At 40.5% G+C, this 8,219-nt stretch overlaps 1 protein-coding gene across 10 annotated transcripts in view; it reads right to left on the bottom strand.

The window, feature by feature from the left end:
• ST18 (ST18 C2H2C-type zinc finger transcription factor) overlaps positions 1-8,219 on the bottom strand; it is a 183,603-nt gene that overhangs the window by 56,973 nt on the left and 118,411 nt on the right. The window lies entirely within an intron of this gene.

Raw genomic sequence — 8,219 nt, 5'->3', positions numbered from 1 at the left:
CTCCCTCGGCCTGAAGTGAGATGAGGGTCACACCCTATAGATGCCTTTGACTGGACTTAACCATCCAGGGATCCTTTACCTTTACTTTTTTACCTTAAAGAGGTAGAAATATTCAAAGTCTCGAAAGTTCAACTAATCTCATGGCCTCATATTTCTAACAGGGTTCAGCAAAGAGCCCCACTTCAATCTATCCTGTGGCATCAGGGAGATTGACCCAGTGCCACCCATTCCACCCCAGATCCTTCCACAAAACAATTTGGGGGGGGGGGTTTAAGCCCTATATTAACCGAAAAGTTAAAATAGGGTTTTTTAAGAGTCTGGGAATGAACCAGCACTGTGCAGGACTGGATCCTTCCTGCAGGACAGCCTCTTGAAAAGCAGCACCCACACCCTATAGGGGTGTCTCTACTCAACAGGTTTCAGGCAGGAAAGAGAGCTGTAGCCCGCCTTCTCCTGGGAAGATGCAGCTGCAAGTCAGGTATGTCTTGGAGCTTTTCCTGCAGTTTTCCACCCTGCCTGGCTCTCCTTCCTGCCTGATGCCCTGCCCCCTGACACCCAGGGAACCCTGGGCTCCTCCAACATGACTCACAGTGGTCTGTGTCAGTGTGCACCCAGCTTGTCCAAGGCCCAAGGTCCTCTGAATACATCCAATTTGGCTCAGGACCTGCAGCTTGGCTGATTCCCCAAGTTCTAATCCAAATCAAAATTCTTGCGAGGTTCTACTTTGTGCACATCAGGAGCTGCTCATGGACTTTGATGGTAGGCCAACTTCAGCAAAGCTTGAACTGGGCAGACCTCAAGACCCTCTACAAACACATTGGAGTCTCTGGACTGGTCTTATATTCCCATTCAGATAGGGTTCTTCTATTCCTACATCACAGTAGGCATCATTTTACTCTACCCCAGATAGCATGTGGGCAGGATGTGGGCAAAACAAAATGACTCAATTTCCTTCCATTTGTGAACATATTTTTTTAAAGGAAAAAAATATATTGTTCAGTCTCATCATTTTAGTCACCCCCTTCTGTACCTTTGCAGCTCTACAACATGCTTTCTACAGCTGATCAAGTAAACACTCACAGCAATATAACAAATAATGCTTGAGAGAAAGGGGAAGTAATATAAGTTTTATTTTGTATCTGAAAATTGTAGAATATACATTTGAAATGGACCAAAATTTATTTTTTGTCAGGCTCATTGTCCAAAGGCAATACAAATTATCTGATCTATAGCTGATTCTAATTATACATACTAATTATTTACACTAGGAGTGGCTAACCCCCAGTTCATGAGCGTGATGTGTCATTTCCCCCCAAACTCCACCAACTTTGGTGGAGGAAAAAGGGATACAATGGGGTACCATCTTATTCCCAATGCTATTTAACTCTATATGAAGCTATTGAGAGTGATCATTAGGAGGTTTGGGGGCAAGGTATCAGTATGCTGATACTACCCAGCTCCATTTCTTTGTAACATCTAAATCAGGAGAGGCTGTTCAAGGCCTGGACTAGAGCCTGGACTCAGTGGTAGGCTGGATGAGGGCCAACAAACTGAGTCTTAATCTTGGCAAGACAGAGGTGCCATAGGTGAATGGTTGCAGAATCTAGATAATTGGGCAATTGCCGGCTTTGGAAAAGGTCATACTCCCACTGAAAGAGCAGGTTCACAGTCTGGGGGTGTTCCTAGATTAATCTCTGTCACTAGAGGCCCAGGTGACCTCAGTGGTTAGGAGAACCTTTTACTAGCTTTGGCTGGTAAAACAAATTTGGCCATTTCTGGACTGGGATATCCTGACCACTGAAATAGTTGTCCATGCACTGCTAACCACCAGACTGAATTATTGCAATGTGCTTTATATGGAGCTGTCCTGAGACTGCCCTTGACCTTGCAGCTAGTGCAAAATGCAGCAGCTCTACTGCTCACTGGGGCAGGATATCACCATCATGCTATGCTGTTGCTGAAAGAATTGCACTGGCTAAGTTCAAAATGCTGGTACTGGTTACAATCTCTCCCCCCCCCCCCTTATGATACGTTTTGGTCATTATTTCAAAAACAAATATAAACCAAAGCCTCATTTTAACTATTCTTAGAAAATTCTTTAGTCCTGAAATTATGAACTGGGAGGAGGGGGGATGAACTGTAAAACACAATCCCATGGAAAGCAGTTGGGTGGTTTCTGTACAATGTGCCAAGGGGTCATGAGGTTAGAAAAGTTTTTCTCTCTTTGAGATGCATACACATGCATTTGCAAATATATGTCAAGCTGTAGTTTGTCAAACAGTAAGCCTATAATTTAGCATCCCTATTACTCATCTCATAAATTCAACCTCTAATAGTTTTGTTGCTATTTATCAATGGTCTGCTTGTTGTCATGGAACACTGGTTCAGCTGTCAAGGTTATTGGTGAATCAGAGTCATAAAATGGATGGATATTTTTTTATGAATCAAGAGTGAATATAACTCATTCTCACAATTTCTGATATGAGCAGACTTCTAATGAAATAGTGGTACAAGTCAACTTTTTGGACACAGGAGACATTTTTGCTAGGCAATGAAATGAACCCCAAGGAGGTTAAAAACTAAAACCAGTGACTTGAAGATGCCAAGATGTTTGGCACCCATAGCTTTTTTGTGTGAAAGTACTCCCTGGTACAGAGTACCAGCACTTCTTCTTTGCTGCACTTTTCTCAATATACGAGTACTGGCGCCTCATATTTTTATCATCTTAAATAAAGCACTGGTTGTACCAACACATGAATCCTCACAATGGAGTGGGACACGTCTTTCTCTAGTGCCAGCCTAATTTTTTAGGTGAGAGATAATTACACTGAAATCCTTTTGAGTCACCAGTGAATAGAGTTTGACCTGAATAGAATTTGCTCGGATATAAAAGTACTTAAGCTAAGAGTGGGTGTAGATATAGGCTAAATTAGATACAGGGAGCTTTAATATGTCATCAAACCATGTAGGCTATTCAGGAGCAACTAGTGCGGAGGTACAAGGTGAAGTCAGGCCAATTCAGGCAGAAGCATCAGATTCTCTCTGCTGGTGTGTCCAAGATGTCCTTCCTCAGTGCTGCCCTGCTCCATCACCAGCCAAGTATGTGGCAGTGATACTGATGCCAGGTGGTCAAATCTGTGGTGCCATCCCCACTACCCATTGCTCTTGAGCCTAATACACTGAATGCATATAAAGTTATGCAGACAAAGTTATCAGAATGGTAGTCTGATGAGTATACCGTGAGTTGGGTTGACAAACAATTCTTGGGATGTTGTCAAAGAAAAGACCAGCACCAAATTTATAATGTTACGCATCTGCAAGCACTAGTATGTATTGATTGGCTACTTACCCAATGGTTTAGGACTTGGAAATCTCAGGCCTGAAAGCCTCCAGAGCTCTTTATCAGTCCCTCATCATTCTTGCTAGGTCAGTCAACTAATCTACTACTAATAATAATAGTAAGGGGATAGTAAATGGATGAATATCAATATTAAAATATTAACTACTAATAATAATACTATGTTTAATGCTAGTATTTATGTTTTATCTTTTAATATTGATATTCATCCATTTACTATCCCCAGCAACATAGAACTAATTCCTCTTCAAGGCTTGCACCTATTACTTTAGCTTATGTTGTCCACTGAGTACCACCCCCCCACACACACCTGCAATAGAGGTAGTGGTTTGGCCAGTTATGGTACAATAGGGCTATACAACATGAATTGGAGGAGGGGTAGTCAAGATGGAAGAAAGGCTACTACTCAGCAAGAATAATGCTCTCTCCATCCCAACTGAAGTCCTGAGAAGGAGTTTAGCTTAATCTACTCTTGTGTGACGTCAGGGCAAGCACGCTGACCAAACAGAGATGAAAGGAGTACATATAAAGCGTTGGATGGCAATGAAGATAAAAGAGGGAAATCAGGATTGATTAAGACTAATTTTAGGGCAAAATAGCAGCATGAAGGTTATTAAAGTGTGCAAACATACAAATGAAAGGCTTGGCGAAGAAGAAAGTGAGATGGTGCTAGGACGAGGGGTATATATAATAACTTAGAAGAAAATATGTTACGATGTAATTGGAATCAGGCTGGAATTTCAATATCAAAGGGGCAGCTTCTTTTAAAATAAAATAAAATAAAATAAAATAAAATAAAATAAAATAAAATAAAATAAAATAAAATAAAACATAGAAAGCAGGGGAGGAGGTATAGCCTTGTTGGGAAAAGAGAATTTATTAGTCCTTCTAAGAGGAAGCTGGGGAGGAATGCGTAATGCTGTTGAGTCATTATGCTTTGAGGCTGGAGATGTTTCAGACAGTAAACTAATGTTATAGGCCACCTGACCAAAAGGAACGATTCGACTGTGAAATGACTGAGGAAATAAAAAGAAGCATGTAAAAAGGCCAGAATGATAGGAAGTTGGTAATAACCCAGGAGAAGGCATGCAGCTATAATGAAATCTATGCGTGCGTTGAGTTCATTGTGAAACATGGTGGGGGGATGAAACCTCTTTGGACAAACAACAAATGCACACTGTTTGCTAAGAAGCCTTAGGCTGCAATCCTAACCCCACTTACCTGAGAGTAAGTTTCATTGAATTCAATAGGGCACGTCTACCACAACATTCTAAAGACTGCACTGAAAACAAGGTGCTATAGGAACTGCGTCACTGCTTTTTAAAACAAGCCTGCCATTTTTTAAAAAAAGTCAACTGAAAAGTTTTAACATACCACGAGGAATATTGAGATTTGAGCATTTATCCTTCTTGAAGGCCCGGGGCTAGTAATTTCTTGGGTGTGGGGGGCAATGAGATTATTTTGGACAAGGCAATGGTATTTACTAGTTTATTGTTCCAGGTTTTGGGGTGTTTGGCATTTTACTATGAAAATAGCTCAAGAACATTCATTAAATTTTTAAATAAAATGTCTGGAACCTATTTTTATAATCTGGTGATAATTCTGTACTAATGAGGTGCTGCTTATTTTATTACAACAAAAAAAAACCCAAAGGCAGTACTGTACATTAAATTGCACACTGTTGTCTTGGCTGCATCAAAGTTAACTTCGAAATTATTGATTCCTTTGTTTTGCAATGCAAGTTAGCTAAAAAATGAAGTGTAGGTGGGTTCAGGCATGACCCAAGACCAAGATTCAGCTCAAAAAGGATTTATTGGAACAACAACAAGAAGAAGGACAAGCAGGGGCACTTGCCTGGGATATATATACCTTAAGCCAGCCCAGGCAAAACACCCACCCCCACCCCATGATAGGTCGCCTTAATGCTGCAATTAGCGAATCACAACACTGGCCCTATCTCAGCATGGATTGGCTGCCTGCCAGCTACTAACAGTGTTATTGGAGGGTTTTAGAATCCTCTCTGTCTTTTGTTATGCAGATGAAGCTCCAAAGCTCCGTGGGCCTGAAGGACTCGGCCTGCATTGCATGCGTACAGCCTGGCTTTGGTCTTCAATGCCTGCATACATAAATAAATAAGATGATTTACCCGTTTCATAAATTCTGTTTCACTCTCTATTTGCACTGAACTAAGACTGCATTTATCCAGACTTCCCACTTACTTGGTTGGTCTAGGTACTATATATGTGTGGGCATGTGCAAAGTCTTAACAAACCATGACCATATTTTTAAATTAAAAGCTCTGAGGTGAGGCCTCAGAGGTACAGACCTCTGAATCTCTGGAAAGAATCCAGAAGGTGGAACTCTGGTCATTTATTTATGAATGGATGGCAACCATAGTTGTAATGGATGGTGACCTACCATTGCAGTAAACCAATGTTCAGTGATACTGAACATAGAACTTCCCCACTTGGAGTTTAATCATGACCCAGCCAACATTCCATGTACAAACTAACACCCAATGTGCTCAGAGGATCCCACCACCTCTTACACAATCATATTTGCTCAAGGCAGTGGTACACCATCAGTGCAGGCAAGTGGCTACCATCTCATGTGTTCCTTAACCCTCATGTCAGAAAATCCTGCAGAGCAGAACTCCTATCTACTAGCAGTAACAGAAAAGGGTGTCATCAAATTGTCACTTTACTAGATAAGGCTATTAGAATTACTGGATGTTATCAAAACTGTATCCCTGGCTTTTAGATATAGCTAATTAAGGAAAGATTTAAAAGATGGACAAGAAAGAAACAAGGGAGGATCCCAAAAGACTGCAGGCCTATAAAGTTTATTACAGTAATGGTTTAAATTTATAACTGGTTTAATTAATGATGATAGGAATGGTTGACATACAGGATATAGTAATAAGGACAGGTGAATTTTAGCATAAATCCTTTATTAACATCATGAATGGCATGCAATGTAGAGTAGCCTCATTATAAATACCAGTGCTCTGTACTGACATAACTTCAGGGTAAAATACCAAAGTATGTAATTTACCACACTGTTTACTGCTTTAAAATGCCCTCTGTGACAACTCCAAAAATGTGAAAAGCCATTGTGTTGCAGATCGAGACCCCGAGACCACCCCCTCGTTGATGAATAAGACACAAGGACACGGATATTAGGTTAATGTTATTGGGCAAATTACGCATATATATGGTATGACAAGGTCAAGATCCACCAAGGTTTTAAAAACCACATTGTTAGAAAAGCCCTATATAATGTATGGATTAGATATAAAGACTTGTTGGAAAACAAAACACCCAGGTGGTTGTCACCGATGGAAGCTAAGGAAGTGAAAAAATTAAACATGGAATCTAAATGGCCGAAATATTGGGAAATTATAGAGTATGAGGAGGGAAAAGCTAAATTGCAGAGTTATGAGAAATTGAAGTCCAAAGTAAGAGATTGGCTTCATTATTACCAGATAAATGAAGTTTTTAAACAGGACAGGAAAATTGGCTTTCAGGTGGAAAGGTCGAAATTAGAAACAGAGCTTTTGGAACCCAGTACTAAGAATCTGTCAAGAATGTATAACTTGCTGTTGAAATGGAATACACAGGATGAGTTGGTTAAATCAGCTATGATTAAATGGGCACAGGATATTGGACATGACATTATGTTTGCTGACTGGGAACAGTTATGGACCACTGGTATAAAGTTTACGGCATGTAATGCCTTAAGAGAGAATATTATGAAAATGATTTATAGGTGGTACATGACCCCAGTCAAGCTTGCAAAAATTTATCATTTGCCCAATAACAAATGCTGGAAATGTAATGAAACTGAAGGTACTTTCTACCACCTTTGGTGGACGTGCCCAAGGATTAAGGTCTTCTGGGAAATGATTTATAATGAAATTAAGAAGGTGCTTAAGTGTACCTTTCATAAGAAACCAGAGGCTTTTCTCCTGGGCATGGTAGGCCAATTGGTGTCAAAGAAAGATAGGATGTTTTTTATGTATGCGACAACAGCAGCGAGAGTACTTTTAGCAAAGTACTGGAAGACACAAGAACTACCCACACTGGAAGAATGGCAGACGAAGGTGATTGACTACATGGGATTGGCTGAGATGACCGGCAGAATCCGAGACCAAGGGAAAGAGACGGTGGAAGAAGACTGGAAGAAATTTAAAGTTTACCTTAAGAACTATTGTAAAATTAATGAGTGCTAAAATGTTTCGAGTAATGCAAAATAGAATTGCAGCGATAAACAATTGGACATGGGAAAAAGGATTTAAAGGAAGTGCCATAAGTAAATAAAATTAGGGGTTGCTGGAAAAATTTAAAACAAGGATGCAGAAAAAGGAGGTATGGGGAAGTCGTTGAAAGAAGGTTTAAGGAAAAGAAGGTTAAGAAATTATACATGTTTATATGTTTGTTTGTTTTTGTATTGTTTTGTATTGTTATTTAATATGTGTTGGAAAATTAATAAAAATTTATTTTAAAAAAAAAATGTTATTGGGCAAATTTAGGCTACAACTTTATTGGCTACAGAATGTGAGCAGTATTGGCTTAGGCATTGGAATTGACCAGACTATATCTGACTCCTGCCTGTCACGCAGGGAGTCCAGTAAGGGTCAACCACCTGTAGGAGGAGCCCCGTTGATACAGACCGACTCAAGCTCCCCCTGGGTTCCCGACGGGGTCGTGGCATGGCCCTAGCCCCGCCCCGGGCTTTGGACCAGATCCAAACCCCCGGATTCCTTTAACGGAATACCCTTAAGCTTGGAGGGGCAGGTGATGGCCACACCTCCCCTCCCCCATCATAAGATCAACCAATGCCACAGCAGAAAGCTGAGAAA

Source organism: Podarcis raffonei, chromosome 7 (assembly GCF_027172205.1).
Source record: "Podarcis raffonei isolate rPodRaf1 chromosome 7, rPodRaf1.pri, whole genome shotgun sequence".
NCBI classification, from domain to species: domain Eukaryota; kingdom Metazoa; phylum Chordata; class Lepidosauria; order Squamata; family Lacertidae; genus Podarcis; species Podarcis raffonei.
The sequence above is the reverse complement of the archived record's forward strand: the minus strand, read 5'-3'. Positions and strand labels throughout refer to the sequence as shown.